Consider the following 18,177-nt stretch of genomic DNA (forward strand, 5'->3'; position numbering starts at 1 on the left):
GTTTGTCGTTCTATGTTTGTTTATTACACGACTACACGTACATTAGACACAGTATGTCATACATTTTATTTTTTCCTCTTAAATCGATGACGTAATTTTCAGTCATCTCAGGGTTTACCGTTCGCTAATCAGTGTCTGTAATCACTTATTAACCTTGGATCTTTTTCTTAGATATTGGAAGACAATCTAAAAAGCTGAATGTATGATTACCTCCTGCAATTTATTTTAATTCAAAATTAATTACGACAACAAGATTACGAGATTTCAAAATATATGAACATTTTCATACTATTGGAAGTATTATTTAACTACTTACCTTATTTATTAAGAATACTTTCCTATCGAGTTAGAGAAATAGGATTTAAAATAGCAATTAATGTTCAATTTCCCAAGTTTACTACTCGTACTGTATCCTAACAGTAATTAGCAATTCGCAACGTTTCTAGATTTAATTTAGATGCCCATTTAGTTGTCAATTTAATACACGGTCCATTACCGGAAAGTATTAAAAGTGCATAAACGGATGTCCTAGCTTGACCAGATGTAGGACTTGCGACCACAGTGCCAATTACCCGTATAGATAACTGAACAATCTAAAAACCAGTTAATTTTCCTGTTCGATGAATGGAGCCAAGAACAACGGATAGTGTCAATTATCTCTCAGTCACGTCAGCTAGCAATTACACCTCAGACGAAGTTTGCTCTGACATCCGAGGCACATCTTCATCAAGTATCTGTAAATAAACAATCATCTACACTTTTCTTGCAAAATCGAACTTATTAGAACCACGTAAGATACCACAGTTTAGCTGGACGTGCCATCCGTATGATTGGGCCAAGTCAAGACAATAAAGTAGAACAATAGTCAATCTCGCTAGTTTATTGATGGTTATAATAAATCGGAATTAGGATGTGGAGCATACTTGTAAAAGGGCAATTCATGGATTTTAGGTCTGTAAAAGTATTTTGATAAGATAAAGTTTCAGTATTTACCAAATTGTAAATGATACCTCCAAAATCTGAATGTACTGAACAAACATAACGTTATCTACCTATAATTAGGATTGGTCACATAACAGGATGACCTTTGTTTTTAGAAGCAATTACATGACTATACAAAAAATCTAAAATTACTTTCGGAATTGTCCGTCTCGAATCGATTCCACTAATCGTTTGTAGTAAGTACTCGTACTTTTTATGTGTTCCGATGTGTTACAACCGATCGCTACTGAACCGTCGATATCTTTAACGGCATCTTTTCTTTCCACGACTGAGTCGTTGTGAATCTCGGCACAGGCGGCAGCAGTACGTGATAATATTGCTGTATCGGCAGGTAGATCAGTCTGCCGCCGGCACTTGTCTGAACGACACTTGTTGTTGCCGTTAAAAGTCGACACTCGACAGTTGACCCTTTTGTAGTCTGTCTATTCGAGAACATAGGGTAGTATTACCTGTGGCTTCCCTCCTCCCCCTCACGCGTTCGTGAGACCCGTTTTTTCCCATCTCTTTCCCACGCAACAGCAACCTTGCGCTTGAGCATCCCATTATTTGAATTTAGAATTTTTTAAACTTACCTGCCCGCCGGACGTGCTGTTCATGTTTCTTTTTGACGCTTAAGTGAATGTTTGGAATTCTTGTGGTGTAATTACGAACGTTAGTTTTGTGTGTTACGCGTGTGTTGTTATTTAGTGAAATGTGAGTTTTACTGAAGTTGTTGATCGTGATCCACTCAGGATGCATTACAAGCAGTTGTTCAAAAGGTAATTTGGTTTTATCGAGTGGAAATTTATAGTTTTTATATTATTTCAGTAAGTAATTGATTCTCGTTATCAAGTGGCGTAACACGTAAAGTGTGCTATGCCTAGGCTCGGTTTGTTCAGGTGTGAGTATCACATATGTAATTTTGTTTTTATTGCGTGGTTATCAGCTAAGTGTCGTGTGCGATCCCATTGTTTTAGTACCTAATTCGGTGACGTTGCACTACACTTGTATCGTAAAACTCCAACCAGTCAAATCGTTATAAGTATAATGATCACCATGCTTCGATTTTGAGAAAAGACGTGTATGCTGAAGGCGCTGTGTTGATTGCTACTCTTTTATAGCAAAGTCACGTCCATCTCCGACCGTGTAGTTATTGTTATTACAAAACTTAATAACAACATCATTAGAAAACGTTAAAATTACTTTAAAAGCCTCGAGGCGTTCTCTCATCGTGTAGTTTTTGTGCTGCGTCTACGACTGGCTCAAAACGCATTTTTCAAAGTTTCCCAAGAAAGAAGGCTCCGGTATATGATAAGGATGGGTACACACGATGCCCGGGAGCGGTACAACCGGTAATATCTCGTAGGTAATCAGAGCTGCATGGTACAGACACAGTGCAGATATGTGCATTCTTGATCTTAACACAATGGCATAAGGTCCACATGAGTATAGCCATATTCACCTAACTGTAGGTACGCTTGAGAGACTTGCAATGAGAGGATGCATACTATTAATAACATTATAGTTTCTTTACTATTCTGAAGAAAATTATGTACCTGTACCAGCATTCGGTTATTAATAATAATACTGTGATAATCTTTATAAATTACAATAGATCAATGAAAATGGTTTCTCTTTTCTACGCTTAGTAAGAACCTAATTAATTACCAATAATAACAATGAAGCAAGCAACAAATGTGTGAAAGATTTTACACATAAAATACAAATAAAATGAATTGAATAAAACTTTACTTTCTACACCATTTAACCGGAAAAAAAGATGAATTACACGCGTCGTAACCACGTTAATTAAATTTCAACGTAATGATTACATAAGAGATTTGATTATTGCAATTTTATAGATGATAATCTCAATCCGACATAGCGAAAAATGCCTGATAGGATTTTATCGTGATGTCTAGGTAGATAGATGTAGATTCGCTAGTTGCTAATAAGAAATTCTATTTCAGTTTCTATCAAAATACCAAAAACGCCTGGTTACACAAACAAGTTAATATTTTATTCATAATCATTTACAGCTTTTTTAGATCGAAATACTATAAGTTTATTTTAGAAGGCGTGTACAGCTCTTATTACTATTTTGATAGTAATTAAAGTACTTAACAATTTTCAACCATAGAAGATGACGAAATTCTAAAATATTCAAAGCCCAAGCAAAATTGCGAGTGATATTGACACGCTTACGAGCGACAATAATTTCCGCCGAGCTGTATCCACTTAAAAAGCATCCATATTCCATAACAACCGTTTCCACAAAGGAAATTTGTATCAAAACTGGTATTGTCTTAGGCCTTTCAACTGACGACAGTTTCTTGGAGAATCACCCATTTCTCATAACTACACGTCTACGCGTCCATTGTCTGCTGAACGAAAATCTAATTTATTATAAGAGATGTAAGGTTTATTTTCTAATGGTGCTGAATGACGGTTCGGTGGTTTCAGTCCGGGGAATTCTGAGACAATGGACTTATTCAGTATTCCTGGGACGTAGCGGTTTCCCGCGATGTATAGTGTTAATATTCGATTTCGGTGTAGGATTATACGGATTTGTATTAGTTAATAGATTTGAAGTTTTCATAGATTTATCAGTATTAACACAAGCCTATACCTTACATAGAACTTATTTGGCTTGAATTTTAATACCAATAAAACAAAATGGAAATTCCTATATTGAGCAATTCGTTCTTTCCTCTCTGTTCTTTTTTATGCAAAGAAAAAGGAACACAAAAATTTTGATCGTTTCATCTACTTAGCGAACTGTTTTTTCAGATCGAACCTTATCTTCGACTTCGAAAACATATTAAACATGTGCTTTCATCATCTACTTAATACGTACTTAAGATGACCCATTTTTTACTTCGAATACCTTTCAGAGTAAACGAACCGTGAGGAGGTCCTTATCATCCTCCTTGAAGATTAGCGGCATTTCACACAGGTCTTTAATACTTTCATCTTTAAAGAGGAATTATAAGTTTTGACAAGCGTAACACTTTGAGGCATGTAAGTCTTCCGAGAAATGATTTTAAAATTACTTGCATTTTGTATCTGGATATCAAGCAATAATGTATTAGTTATTGAAGGTAAATTTACTCGAGTTATTGATTTGTTATGAACAGCACAGGTTATTATTAGACACTGTTTAGATATTGATTTTCTTAATAGCCGAGTGTTGTTGTTTATTTTTAGCTATAAAGTCGTATAAGACTATCAATTAGATCAAAAACATTTTGAATTATGTTACAGTATTTCTGTTTAGGCTTAAATAATCGGTTGTATCGGTATTTATAGCAGTTTATTATTGAATTTTCAATATTAGTAATGACCATGACAGTTTAAAACAGTAAATGCAAAGATGATTAATGAAACTACTTATTCAAGTTCTTGATATTCAACTGTTATTCTGAAAACCGAGTATGAATAGCCGTTTAAGTTTACAAGTATCTTGTTACAATAATTATGGTTTAATATGGAATGATAATAACAAGATTACTGACATATTCCTCGGGTTACATAATATTCCGCAGGTAACGGTCGCATGACTCATCAAGACTGCTTGGTTTACTATGATTAGGTATCTTGTGTAGAATAAGTATAATTGTACCTGATTGGTACTATATTATACCACTGGAATAATCTTCCTTGTTAAAAGTAGTTCTTTTAATATTCAGTTTGGGAAGGATTTCGACTCCCTCAACTAGTCTGGTCGTGTGAGGAGCGTATTCCAAAGGCAAAACGCCGATAGGTCACGCGTTCCCGACTCATATGGCTTACCGAGGGCAACGTCTCAGGTTTTTAGTGGGTAGGGCCTGCCCTTCTGGCAGAGAGAATCCCATATAACCCGCGGCTAGTGGTTAAACCTAGACGCAGACCATCGATTTTTCGTCGGCCGATAGTTTAGTCGGGGAGTTGATCAGTATGGGATGCAATAATGGGCATGTATGACCGTATTACCATACTACACCGATTTGATTTGGCCGATTCTTCATACAAATTAAAATCGGGCCCAACTATCGGTCAACTAAAAATCGGTGATCTGCGCCTAGTCTAATACAAACTCATGTATTTTCCTAACGAAAAAAAAATGTATTTGCTTCTCTGAGTGTCATTCTCCTGCAGCAGGGATTAGATGACCTGCTGATGATTCAGTCAGTCGTTCAACTACCTCTCCATTTTTATAGACGGTAAAACCTTGAATATTTACAGTAGGTAAATACAAAAACGTGGATCTTATAATAAATCAGCACTGATACATAATGACTCTCTTAATTGGTAGGAAAATCCGCTAATAGGTTCACTTTTATTATGAAAGAAGCGATTAATCCCGTGTTTTATAGAAAATTAATCACTTTTACATCATTTTCAAAGTCATTGGTCCCAAAGAGTTATTATAAATAAGCAATTACTACTTACTTCTGGTTTCATTTTGTTTCTATAAACATATTTTTATTATACTTATTTCTTACCATACTTACTTCTTTAACTATTAACCTTTATTATTTAACTGTTTAATTACAATATTTTATTTGCAATCCTTAATTGATTTCAAACTATGAAACAGAATTCGTTCTAGCGTAATATTACTACAACTGATACACGATTTCAGAAGCTTAATAAAAATTAATTTAACTGAAATCGCTTTGTTAATTAACTAAATAAACCCAATTGTCCGTTGTTGGGACGATTTAATTAATAAACTGTATTAAACATTTGTTTGTATCGACACTAATATCGTTAGCAAATAAGTATTGCGGAATTGATGTGTTTATTTGGTAAATAATTAATTCACCTAGTTACTAAAATGTTAAGGCTGAGTTGCACCACCTAACTTTGATCGTAACTTTAACGATAACTGGGGTTTTTTGTATGGAGTTTGACAGATTTTTGACGTTTGTCAAAGTTAAAGTAAGATGGTGCAATCCAGCCTAATATTTTTCTGGTATAGCAGAAAACAACAAAAAGTAGCAAAATAACTTTTAAAAGTTTTATGGCTACGTTAAATGTTATGTTGCTACTTTTTGTTGTTATCCTATAAATGCATTTACTGTGTATTTTTGTTTGTTACGTTTTCATTTTCATGCTTAGGCAAAAGAACCAAAGGAAATTTCGTATAAAGACGTCATAGTCGGCATGACTTCTAAAGAAATTCAAATAAAAATGTCAAACAATCCGAAGACTAGCGAATATTTCTGTTTCCACGAACCGCATTTTCTAATAAAAAGATAAAAGTTAACAATCGTAAAATAAATTCTCTAAGCTTTCTCCGTGGCTCACGACAGCGTTCGAGAGGTGTGGAATTTAAAAAAAATGCAGTTGAATTTATGGTATTTTTCAAGTTCGTGACTATTACATTTAACGTATGGCCGAAGTATCTTGGACGTTAATCGTAATGACGTAGGCGGAGGCAAGATGTAGTAATGTTGGGGTTATGTTGTGTAGTAATTTATCAGTGCATTAGTTCAATTCGGTAAAAGGCAGTGATTAACATGACCCGAAGGCAACGATTCGAGTGAACAAAACTATTAGGTGCTCATGCTCATATGCGGAATGCATGAGACTTTTGTGCTTTGGCCTTAAAGACTGAAGGGTCTACAGTACTTACTTGGATTATTGTTGATGATGTTATTATGGAGGACAATAAAAAATAGCTAAATTTCACGTTTGGAAGTAGACTGTATTTATTCACAGACTGAGTCACGCCATTTGAACCAGGAATTTTACTGCTCAAACTTGATATTTCGGTGGGATTGCTAGAATCAAAACCAATCCTGAATCTAGGTCTACTGAAGACCGAAAGTCATGTTAAAAAGTCTTTGATAGTAAATGTTTGAGGAAATCTGGTCCAAATCTTTAAAGGAACCAAAGTGGTTCAACTAAGAAAGAACGAACGAACGTTATGGCACTATTGTCCAATACGTCGAGTTCTCACGAAACTTTTGGCGCAGAAATCGAAACCTTTCCCAAAACATCAACAAAGGCTCATTCACGGAACGAAAAAAGAAGGAGGTCTCCGCATACCAAGGTAATCTGTGTGGATTCCCAGTAAAAAATACAGGTAACCAATTTTGAGGATGACGTAACGGCCGGCCACGATGGAGTAATTTTTTTACTTGTTTAGTTTTATTTTAGATGCTTCGGTTGGCACTCAGATGTTTGTTCTTTTATGAATTGATTTTATTGTAAGCTTGGAGCATTAAAATTAATTTCGAATTGCAGGGTACTTAAAATAATACAATATTATTATGAAAGAGTTTGAGGTCAAACTCAGACTCAGTCAAAATAAAATTAAAATTCAAAAACGTACGGTCTTTTTCTTTGGGTTGTCTTTGTTTTTTTTTTCTATGCAGCAAAAAAGTTACAATGTGCGTTATATCATAAAAAATCCCTTGTTTTTCTTTGAAAACATTTTTTTTCAATCTATCCCTATTCCATACATTTATAAAAGGTTGACTTTAGCAATATTTATAGTAATGGCCACAATACCAACGAGCATTCGCCGCGTGTGCTAATATCGATTTCAACACATAACATCAATTTGTTATTACCTAGCCTATAGGCTATAAAAACGGCTAGATATTGCGCTAGCCAGACATGTCGAAAGCCTGATGTACCTACCTAGTTGTTACAATGTAGACATACTATACTGTAACCGCAACAATATTCAATGTATGTGGATTTTATCAAAATAGGCTGAAATAATTTCATAGTTAAAATACGTGACAAACATTTGTTTATTTGGTGGAACGTAGGAACGTGTTATAGTAAAAACTGGTTAAATACAAAAACGTGCAATTCCTTCTAGGTACTGTATTCCTCACGCTACTTACCTATGTATTACGTACGAGTAGTTACTTTATTATTGATTTATGTTTTATCTAAACCAATTGGAAACAAAACTCTATTTTACTTATCACCTGGTTGTTGCTATATTTTTAGACTCCACTTGCCCTAAATAAGATTTCGATATTATTTTTCCTTTTATAGCCTGCTTGCTTCCCAATAAATAAATAGCTTCGTAGACAAATGAGAGAAAGCTAAACCCTGATTGTAATTTCAAATATTTCAAACGTATTACGAGTACTTAAACTCAAAACTTGAGAGCATCGAAGGCGTGTCCCATAAATTAAGGCGTTCCAACTTTAAGTACAGACAAGCACATCAAGGTAAACTGTGACTTCTTATATAGTAATAATAGATGCTATCGAAAAACTAATAGACTAAGAGCCAGTGAACGCCAGACCTTCGTCATTTTAAAGCTGAAAGTAGTCAGCGCATGCTCAGTAGTTGACCGCTCCAAACCCTTGCTAGGCAGGGTAGGTGCCAAAGCCACGATGACCCAAACTTCATGATGGTGCAACGTTATTACGTATGTTGGGACTTGTGAGCATGTACTGACAAACTTTCAGCTTTTATAAAATAACGAAAGTCTGGCGTTCATTGGCTCTTGGTCTTTAAGTATTCGAGGCATTCTGGGTAGATTAGGGCGCGTTCATAGGCGGGGCAAACAGGGCTTATCGGTCGTTTTACTCGTGTGTTCTTGACTTAAGCGCCTCATTAGCTATGAGTGCATTCTGTGCACGTAATGATATTAAAACTTAAATAATCCTTCTCAATAGATTATTTAAACTTAAGCGTCTTAAAATAGACGTGTTGATATGCCTTTTGTAATTAAATAAGCTTAGGAATATTTCATTAATAACAATTACGGCGATAAGCGGTTGTTAGTCCTATAATCTGAATATAATTATGTAATCTTAGGCTGGGTTGCACCATCTTATTTTAACTTTGACAAATGTCAAAAATATGTCAAACTCCATACAAAAAACACCGGTTATCGTCAAAGTTACGGTCAAATTTAGGTGGTGCAACTCAGCCTAACACTTCTTTGAAAACTGCATTAACTGACAAATAATATAAATCTAAATTATAACGTTATAATTTACGAATAGTCGGATTCTCCGCTAGGAAGCGAAATAATTTTATCAACGAAATAATTTAGACAATATTTTTGTAAAGGATGATTGAAATTAAGAAGTACCGGTATCAGATGTTTTAATTTGTGATTTTTTCAGTGTAACTAAAAGCACTCTAGCCCTTATAACAAGATATAGTTAACGCTGATCATGATAATAAACAAATAAATAACGCAACAATGGTATTTCGGGTTAGTTCATGTTTATTAAACGCTTGAATAAATCTATGCAGGAGGAATCATGATAATAAACGCCATGTTGTATTTGTACGCTGAAAACGAACGATCCTATTAATTTGGACAGATGCAAATGCGCAATACATTAAAACATCTCTGCGATCTGCAAGCCAACAACATTGTTGCAGACCGCAGATGTGTTTGGGGTGACCATAAAATAATGTTAATGCATAATCAAGACATTTTTTGAACCCCATGTGTCCAATATCTCTAGCAAACATAAATCTATACTGAAAGATTTGTATAGTGGTATTCGGTATTGTAGTTCTTATCGATTTTGAGTTTTATATTGTTTTTATAAAATCATTAAATAGGATTAGGTACATAAGATTTTTTCAATCCACTATTATTTTGTTAACTAAAATGGTAACCCCAAAGCTTAGGGACAAAAAATGCCTGTCTGTGGTTTTTTCAAAAGCAATGATAGTGCTATCCATAGTCATTTGTTATAACAAAACTACAAATTATCCCTGATAACATCGTTAATGGTCACCCCCGCTGTCAGAATCCGCCATAACTCAACGTGGCACTTACAGATTACATGGCCGTTTTACAGCAATTTGCAGTTTTACACGAAGCAAAGCCGTTACTGCGTTTGCTGTGTCACTGTCGTTATTGATAATTGCCGGACGGACTGTACTTTGACAGGTCTGTCTTTATCAATTTGTTGAAACTACGAGGTTTTTTTAGCTTCACACGTTTACTTATTATGTGATGTGTTTGTGTGCATGTAAGAACTATGTATTAAAATTTTTTATTAACAAAAAAATTACAAAAATTATGTAAAGAAAAGATTGAGGCATACAAAAAGGGAACTTAAGCCTTAGGGCGTTCTTTGAACTCTATCTTTTAAAGGACTAAGTTTCAGCAACTATTCTATTTCAGTAGAATAGGTTGTTTTTGGGAGAAAAAATACAAACTAAACACCTCCATGATTGATATGAAAAATATTGTAGTCTATTTTAAGCAAATAAATAGATTACATAATAGCGTAAAGGTTGTAGATGAAAATATAGACTTCTTAATCAGATCTATGTAAAATGAAGCCAGCACTATGTAAACAGTGATGTAACAGAAATAGAAAGCAGTTTATTGTTCCAATTGCAAAATGCAGATAGGTACATGCATTAGTTTCTAATTTAGCTCACTTTTATCGCTAAGTATGTTAATAAGCCTACTTTTTAACATAATAGTTCTATTAGAATGTTGGATTAAGAAACATTAAATGACTACTTCAGACATACCTACTTGAAGGTGATAGCTATATCCCTACAGAGCATTGTTGAGCATAGACCTTTAACTAGGTCATCAGTTCACCGGATACTATTGTCTATAAAATTCTATAAACTTCAAGCTTTATGCAATGTCTTATAAAACGGGCACTTTCTCTTCATTCATTACTACATTTGTTGTGGGTACCGCAATATTTTGCAACAACTTTGGCAAACTTTATTGCGCGGAAGCTACGTGAAAAGGTAAACGTAATCATCATCATCATCAACAGCCCTTTACAGTCCACTGCTGGACTATGAGCCTCCTCCACTATAGTGGAGGGTTTTGCCATAATCTCCACGCTAGGCAGGCGGGTTGGAGATCGCAGTTTAAAAGATTGATGTTTTTCAGAGAGCGCTGCTGCCCATTCTCTGTTTGATGTGTAGTCCCTAAGTCGCCTCTTACGACACCCGCGGGAAGAGTAGGGGTTGGTGACAAATGTATTCTACGTAATGCCATAGAGTAATTGTCTACTTTCAGTTAATTAAATATATCAATATCTTCCAGTCATAGAAATTATTTCTTGATTCACTTCCACGCAGCTTCTTATACCTTTATCACTTAACCAATGTTGATATATCTTCACATTGCAAAAAACAGCACCCCTATTATTACTAAGGTCTTCTTAAGATGCTTTGTTAGCATCTTTAGCTTGATGTGCCCTCGTCATTACCAACTATCTCAAGTCACCCGAAGCCTGGTGCTACACGAAATAACTACAGTTATGTCGTGCGACTGTAGTAACTCGACACCCCGGCTAGTGAGGCGTCGGGTGACGTCGATACCCAATACTTCTGCGACGCGCGTGGCCGTACCCAGAAAAATACGGGAAGACAGTTGAGAAATATCTTTAAATTAACGTATGTAGTCGACAACAAGGGCACTTTGAACGTATCATTTTAAATTTAACGGTCGTTATTGTCATTTGAACCTATCACGTCCACGATTGTACAGCCAACAGCCACATCCATCAGACTTAGATGTAAAATAGCACCTATTCCAATTACATAAGATGCCACTGTGTTTACCTTCTAGTGATGATGACTGTACTTTTTGTTTTTAAACAAATTGTCCAAGGCATTATAAACAGCCAGAATTTAAAATTTAGATTGGAACGTGGTTTTTGAACGCACGATCACATTCGTTTCGCGATAGTTAGAAATTGAAGGTGTTTTACCGAAATGTGCATTCTTATGCGTGATATAAGATTTCTTGCGTCTTAAAATTCAAGTCGGGTGGGTTTCGAAACAATAGCGAATGTGTAAGACCGAGTTTGAGCCAATGTAGACGTTAGAAAGTGGTCGAATTAATTCAGCAAACATTCACCGGGTGATGTGCAGCGCACATCTGTGGTGTTACAAGTGCTTTCACAAACTATGCTTTGGCAGACGTTTCTCTAATTAGTTTCCGTCTAATTTTGTTGGGAGCTCTGATGATCTGAGTGATTTATTACAGCTGGGAGAACAAGTATGGCGGCGCTTGGGAATTAATACGTATTTTGGCTGATAATGGAGCAAGACGAACTTATGAGCTTGAATATTTATTGTACATCTAATTTACAAATGAAAATTTTCCGCCACATTACAGTCGTCTCTGATGAAATAGGTATGTGATATATTAATCAATATTTCATATATCCACAATTTTTTTCACATATTCCTGAATTTTTAGAGACGTAGATTCTACTTAACCGTAGACAGTTCTATACCCTTTCAATAGAAATCTCAAATCAATTTTATTGTTACGCGGTCTTATTAAGCGACCTCTTGGGGTTTGGTGGGTTTATGGTTAAGTATAAAATAAAATAATACTTTCTATCTTCATGTTTTCCAATCTGCAGTGATAGGCGATAGCGCCATCATTGTTTACGCGAAACGTAAATAAAATGTAATCGGCGTATAATTGGAGATATTGTAAGTTTGATGTTTGTGTAATTTTCGTAACAAATCGCCGCCGTTCCCACACTTGCTTCAGTTTATTTCGCTTACATTTTAGTGGCCATTGTATTTTATTCAATTGATAAACAAAACATAACCGTTACGTGCCACAATATTTATACTAACGCCGTTCGGGTTCAATACGCTTTTGTAAACAATGTTCTTTAATTGTTACGTTTGTCTTGACATAAAGAGTAGGTTTAAATGTTTGGGTTATTATAATTAAGTTATGCTAACAGTATTTCAAAACATAGCTCATAAAACAATTGTATGACATGGTAATAATAGCACGGTAATACATAATAGGCATAACATTCCAATTGATTGTTTAATTTTTACACATGATAAGTAGTCATTAGTAAAATGACTAAATAAACACTAAAGCTGAGTTGCACTATCTAACTTTAACCGTAACTATACTTAACCTTTAACCGACGACGTGCGGTCTCACAGACCGCTCCGGTTTTTGAAATTTCTGGATTGCAGTGTTCTACTTACTCCCGTGTCCCGAGCGTCTCAGTACCTTCGAGTTTAGTTGCCCAAACGCCATTACAGGTAGTGGATAAATCGACGAGGGCAGTTTTAATAAGATAATTCGATTTAAAGTTCAACAGCGGTCTGTGGGACCGCACGTCGCAGACTACGTGACATTTTTGTACCATACTGAAAATTGCGTTTTTGTTTTAGACGACTCATTTTTCGTAAAAATGATGGATCCTGGGCCACCACAACCTAGGAAAAGACAATTCCTAATGATATATTGATATTTGAACATAATATTGTGTAAAAGATGGTAGTCTGTAAAAAAATACCGCGAAACGGGTGGTAAAGCAAACAGTGACATAAATTCTAGGCTCTGACATACCAAATCAGCCTGATGTCATTGCACCAGCTGCAAAAAAGACGTACATTTTAGTCCACCTAAATTGAAAACGAAATTATCTTACAGGTGTTACCTATGCATACGGAAAATGCTTGGTATGCGGTAAAAAAAATGTCCTGATTGTGCCTAATGTTTACCCTACGTCAATTTTTTTTATGCATGTAATGTACGTGTCATTTATTTTTATTTTATTCATTATGTTCACTATATTTAGGAAGAAGTATAGTTTTTCTTGATTTGATTAAAATTTACAAGTTATATAGGTATTATTGAGCTCTAGTGTAATTTCAATGAAATTAAGGGTCAAAAAAGTTTTAGCCATATTTAAATAAAAAATATACATTGATTCCTCGCAAATTATACGTATGTTTATTTGTAATACTATAATGTTCTCAAAAAATATGAAAACAATACACTTTTATGCAAAAAATGATTACTTTTTGAGTAAACAGTATAGCGGTCCCACAGACCGCACGTCGCAGACGGCGTGACAAAAAAATCACGTCGTCGGTTAAAGGTTAATGATAACCAGTGTTTTTTGTAAGGAGCGTGACAGATTTTTGAAGTTTTTTATAGTTAGATGGTGCAACCCAGCCTGAAGCCAGAATTATTGAGAAATGCAAAAAAAAATATTTAAATAAAACCAAAGTTACAGAATTTCTTTACTTGAAATCATCAGTACTTAATATCATAGGTCTATTCGCATTAGAATATTAACTTAGAAGTTTATGCAATGTAATGACGAAATGACGTTAGAAAAACTGTGGTCAGCTAGGTCATTATTTTGTAAATCAGTGTTTCATTATTATTGATGATTTCCACTTTTAGTACTTGACGTTAAACCTAGGTATACGTTCTTAGGTACTAATTACTTTACTGCTAATATGCACTTATCGTGTCAAAAAACTGCTTATCCATCACAGTCCAAAGGTTGTGTTGTTGTTTACAAGTAATTTAATAAAGGCACGTGAACTATGTCGTTACACTTTATTATGTAGTTCAAAGGGGAGTAATATGACTCTTAGTTATTTTATCAGTATTTAAATTATAGACGTAGGTAGGTACTTATTTTGAATCTGCTTTGGTGGTCCTTGCATAGGTAGGGTTTGCTATCTCAAAGTTGAATTGAATTAATAAGAAGTTAGGCAGTGTGTTCAGACAATTTCAATTAGTAAGAATAATTACGGCAAATTTTAGTTCCAAATGCATTAAAATCGGTCTATCAGTTTCAAGATCAAAACTTTGTATTGTAACAGACTTACCTAATGATATGTGCGAATTAAACAAACAGAACAAGAAATAGAACATCATAACAATTTTTTGCCAGCGTTAAGTATACACCAAGGCTATTCACTACAATCGTCATTGTAATCTTATTATCATTTTTACCGCAGCATCGGGCATCGTCTCTTTTTTTCGATATTATTGTAATCAAGGCTGCCATTGTCAGCGATCGTATGGAGATCCCTTCCCACGGCGCGCCTCTGATGGGTGTGCCAATAATTGGTACACACAACTTGAATGGCAACACTGGCGGATTGTTCAATTGACAGATTAGGGACAGTTATGATATGAATATCTGGGCGAGTGTCCTGGATGTCATGATGGAAGAAAACCCAGTGTGATGGAGTGATGAGTCCTGACATATCAATGGTAGCTGGTAGCGGTAGATAAAGAATAGCTGAGAATCTGGCATAGTGATATGCAATAGGGAAATCCCGTATACAACGGAGGAAAGTCGATTTACTACTTTAAACTCCTCATATTCTGCTGATTAAATTCAGTTTCCAAGGCACTCAACTATTCATTGGGACTACTCAAACGTCACTTTGAGTTTTATAAGCGGCTAAAGCTGTACGTATCCTAGCTGTACAGGAGTTGTAGGGATGGAATGGAATAGATAGAGCCTGTATGCATTTGAGATTTGGGGAACCTGTATACTAAATCACAGCAAAGTTAACGTAATTCTGTTTTTTTTCTGGTCTTGGGACCATAACAAAAGTCAGTTTAGTTAAATTCATCGAAAATTTTAATACCCAAAAGCGGCAGCCCTGAGTATCGGCTTTAAATCGGCTCTACGTTCATTACTGTATGGGAGAGATCTGTGATAAAATCGGACACAGTTCATAGGATTAACTTTATCGATGCTATGGTGACTTAACGTTAAATAATTTTACGGTCGGCGATAGGTCAAGTGGATATAAGCTCTGCCAGTCGGATCAGACGAAGCTTTGAGGATTATCGAAAGTACAAATGAAAGTAACTATAGCTTCTTTTTGATGAACTTCTCAATGATCAGGATCAAAGACCTCTAGGATGTCAAGTCCCTTTTATTTGAATTTTTTGAGCTCAATGGAGCTAGAAAATTTCGGATATTTTATAATACCATGATACTGTCAACTGCAGTAAGTTACTTTAAGTAAAGTGCTGCTAAATTAATAGCTTTTGATTAGTGGTAATTGATTTTATTTTATTTATATCATTTAACACCGACCGACGTCGACGCGACGTTTATAAATTGATTTTGTCCGTGCACTTTACTGAGTACTCTCTGTAAAGTAGTAATACAAGACAACTATTTTATTTACTTGCGATGAAATTCCACAGAGCTCTAAAAGTGACAATGTGAACCCAACTAACTGGTAATGAAATAATATTTCAACTTTCCACTTTCTAACTGCAAGCGAGACGCGTATTGTTGCTGAGTAGGCTGTATTTCATTATTCTGTGTTATTAGCAGTAAAACATTATTAATATTGTAAGTTTTTGTTGCTGCTATAATAGCAAATAGTAATGCAATAATTACATTGATACTTCTTGAAGTTAAAAATGGATCAATTACATTCATCTATTGTGCAATAAAATTACCTATTCATTCTATCACTTCTTTAGATGCGAAAATAACTTTTCGGAATCATTTGACTCGGAGACAAAATTTTATAGGTTTACACTAGATATGCAGGTAAAGATATACTGAGACATATACAGGGTGAAATTTAAATCGTTGGAATCCTTTGAAAATAAGACTCTCACTCATGCATGATACTCATTGGATAGTTCTCATATTTGGGAAATGTACTATGATCATGAGTAGAGTCTTATATTAAAAGTTTTAAAAGGATGCCAATGATTTAAATTTCACCCTGTATGGTTTAACGTAACTATGAAAACGTAAGTATGGTCCTGCTAACTATGAAAATGATCGAATGCAAAACATTCTTCGAAGTACATTTGATTCAAGACTGGCTTTCCTCAAACAAGCTATCAAATGAATATGCATTCTAGAAGGAATCCTCATTTACTTGTTTCTCACACCCGACCGCCTTCAGCCTGCGTAATGCATGGTTAAATCTAATCGGATGCTAATGCGATAATGATCGTTAAATACGAATAATCGATACTTAATCGACAGGTCGTCGTCGATTGACTCTGTAGAGACTCATCGAGGACTTTTCTGATTGAGCATTTAATGATCTAGCATCCTGATGACCCAGTTTTGCATGGGTCTGTGAGGAGTGCGGTCTGAGCTTAGTATAGGTACATGCATTGCATAATGTAAATGTATTTTGGAAAAAGTTATCTTTTGATTGTGGATATCAGAAAAGAATCAATCTCGACACTTTAAAGAAGAGAGAGGGCTGATATCGGACATTTGAAAGATTGAAATAACTACACTTGTATCTTGTACATATTTCTCAAGCTGGCCATCGATTCATGTCTGTAGGTAATACGAGTATGAATAATATAATTTTAGAAGTAGGTAGATAGATCTATACCATTAAATACGTTGCGGTTTTCACTCAACATCATTTCTAGAGCACTAAATAAATCATTATTATGAAAGTAGTTTTCCCAACTGTTTATTTCCGCACCATTTTAATTCAAAACAACCACAAATCACGCTCTATAACCACGTGCAGATAAGTAGGCTATTGTTGCTATTATTCTTTTTACTCGTTGCTTATTAACTCGCTTAGACTCCAGAAAGTGGTTTATGGTATTTATGAAAATGTTTCTTTTAATCAATATTACACAATATCATAAAATACCTGAGTGATTCTGCAAGAATGTTGTTTGGGATATTCAGTTTGATAAATATTTTTTCCTTCCTGTATTCTATAGAGTTTATTTAAAACTTATGACTTTCCTTAGGATGCCGATGCATTGCAAGTAGGTAGCCAAATAATTATGACCAAGATCAGCGGTTTGGGTTTTAAAACTCATTTATTTCTGCAAATAGGCTTTAAAAAAGCACTTTTACACGTCCCAGTATTAATCCTACCACTGCTTCAGGACAATAAATGGGCCAGTGCTGAGAAGAAGCAGCACAAAATTTGAAAGGTTAACAGAATTATATCATTTAACACTTGGTTAACCTTTGTCAGTCTCCTTTTGCTGAAAAAGATCAGCTTACACACTTACGCAGAAATACATGTAAAAAATCTCTTGACTCTGGAGTGGCTTCAAAAGTATAGAGGTTAATAGTCAATCATAAAAAATGCGGAGTCCGTGGGAACCGATGACTACGGGCCATTTGTTTAGCACACAATGTGCACTTTATTGATTTAGCTAGAACCCTGAACGGGTTAATTAATTATGCGATATTGTTTGTTTTCTTTGCAGACTCTATCTAACTTGTTTGTTTAAGTATGACAGTACATGAAGCTGAATAATGTGACATCTTATGTATATTCCTATAATTTATTTTCTTACGGTGTTTTATGGGCTATTTTCAAGTTCCGGTTGATACAAATACTTTATAAGCTTAGGAAGAGACCTTAGTACGACAGTATGAAGTAAGGAGGTCATTAACTCCTCTAATCCACATTAGGCAGGCGATACTACGTCGATATCCTGAGGCTCGTACAATTTTATTC

At 35.0% G+C, this 18,177-nt stretch overlaps 1 protein-coding gene across 1 annotated transcript in view; it reads left to right on the forward strand.

Annotated features, from left to right (window-relative positions):
• LOC135078267 (uncharacterized) overlaps positions 1-18,177 on the forward strand; it is a 156,558-nt gene that overhangs the window by 29,251 nt on the left and 109,130 nt on the right. The window lies entirely within an intron of this gene.

Source organism: Ostrinia nubilalis, chromosome 14, assembly GCF_963855985.1.
Source record: "Ostrinia nubilalis chromosome 14, ilOstNubi1.1, whole genome shotgun sequence".
NCBI lineage: Eukaryota > Metazoa > Arthropoda > Insecta > Lepidoptera > Crambidae > Ostrinia > Ostrinia nubilalis.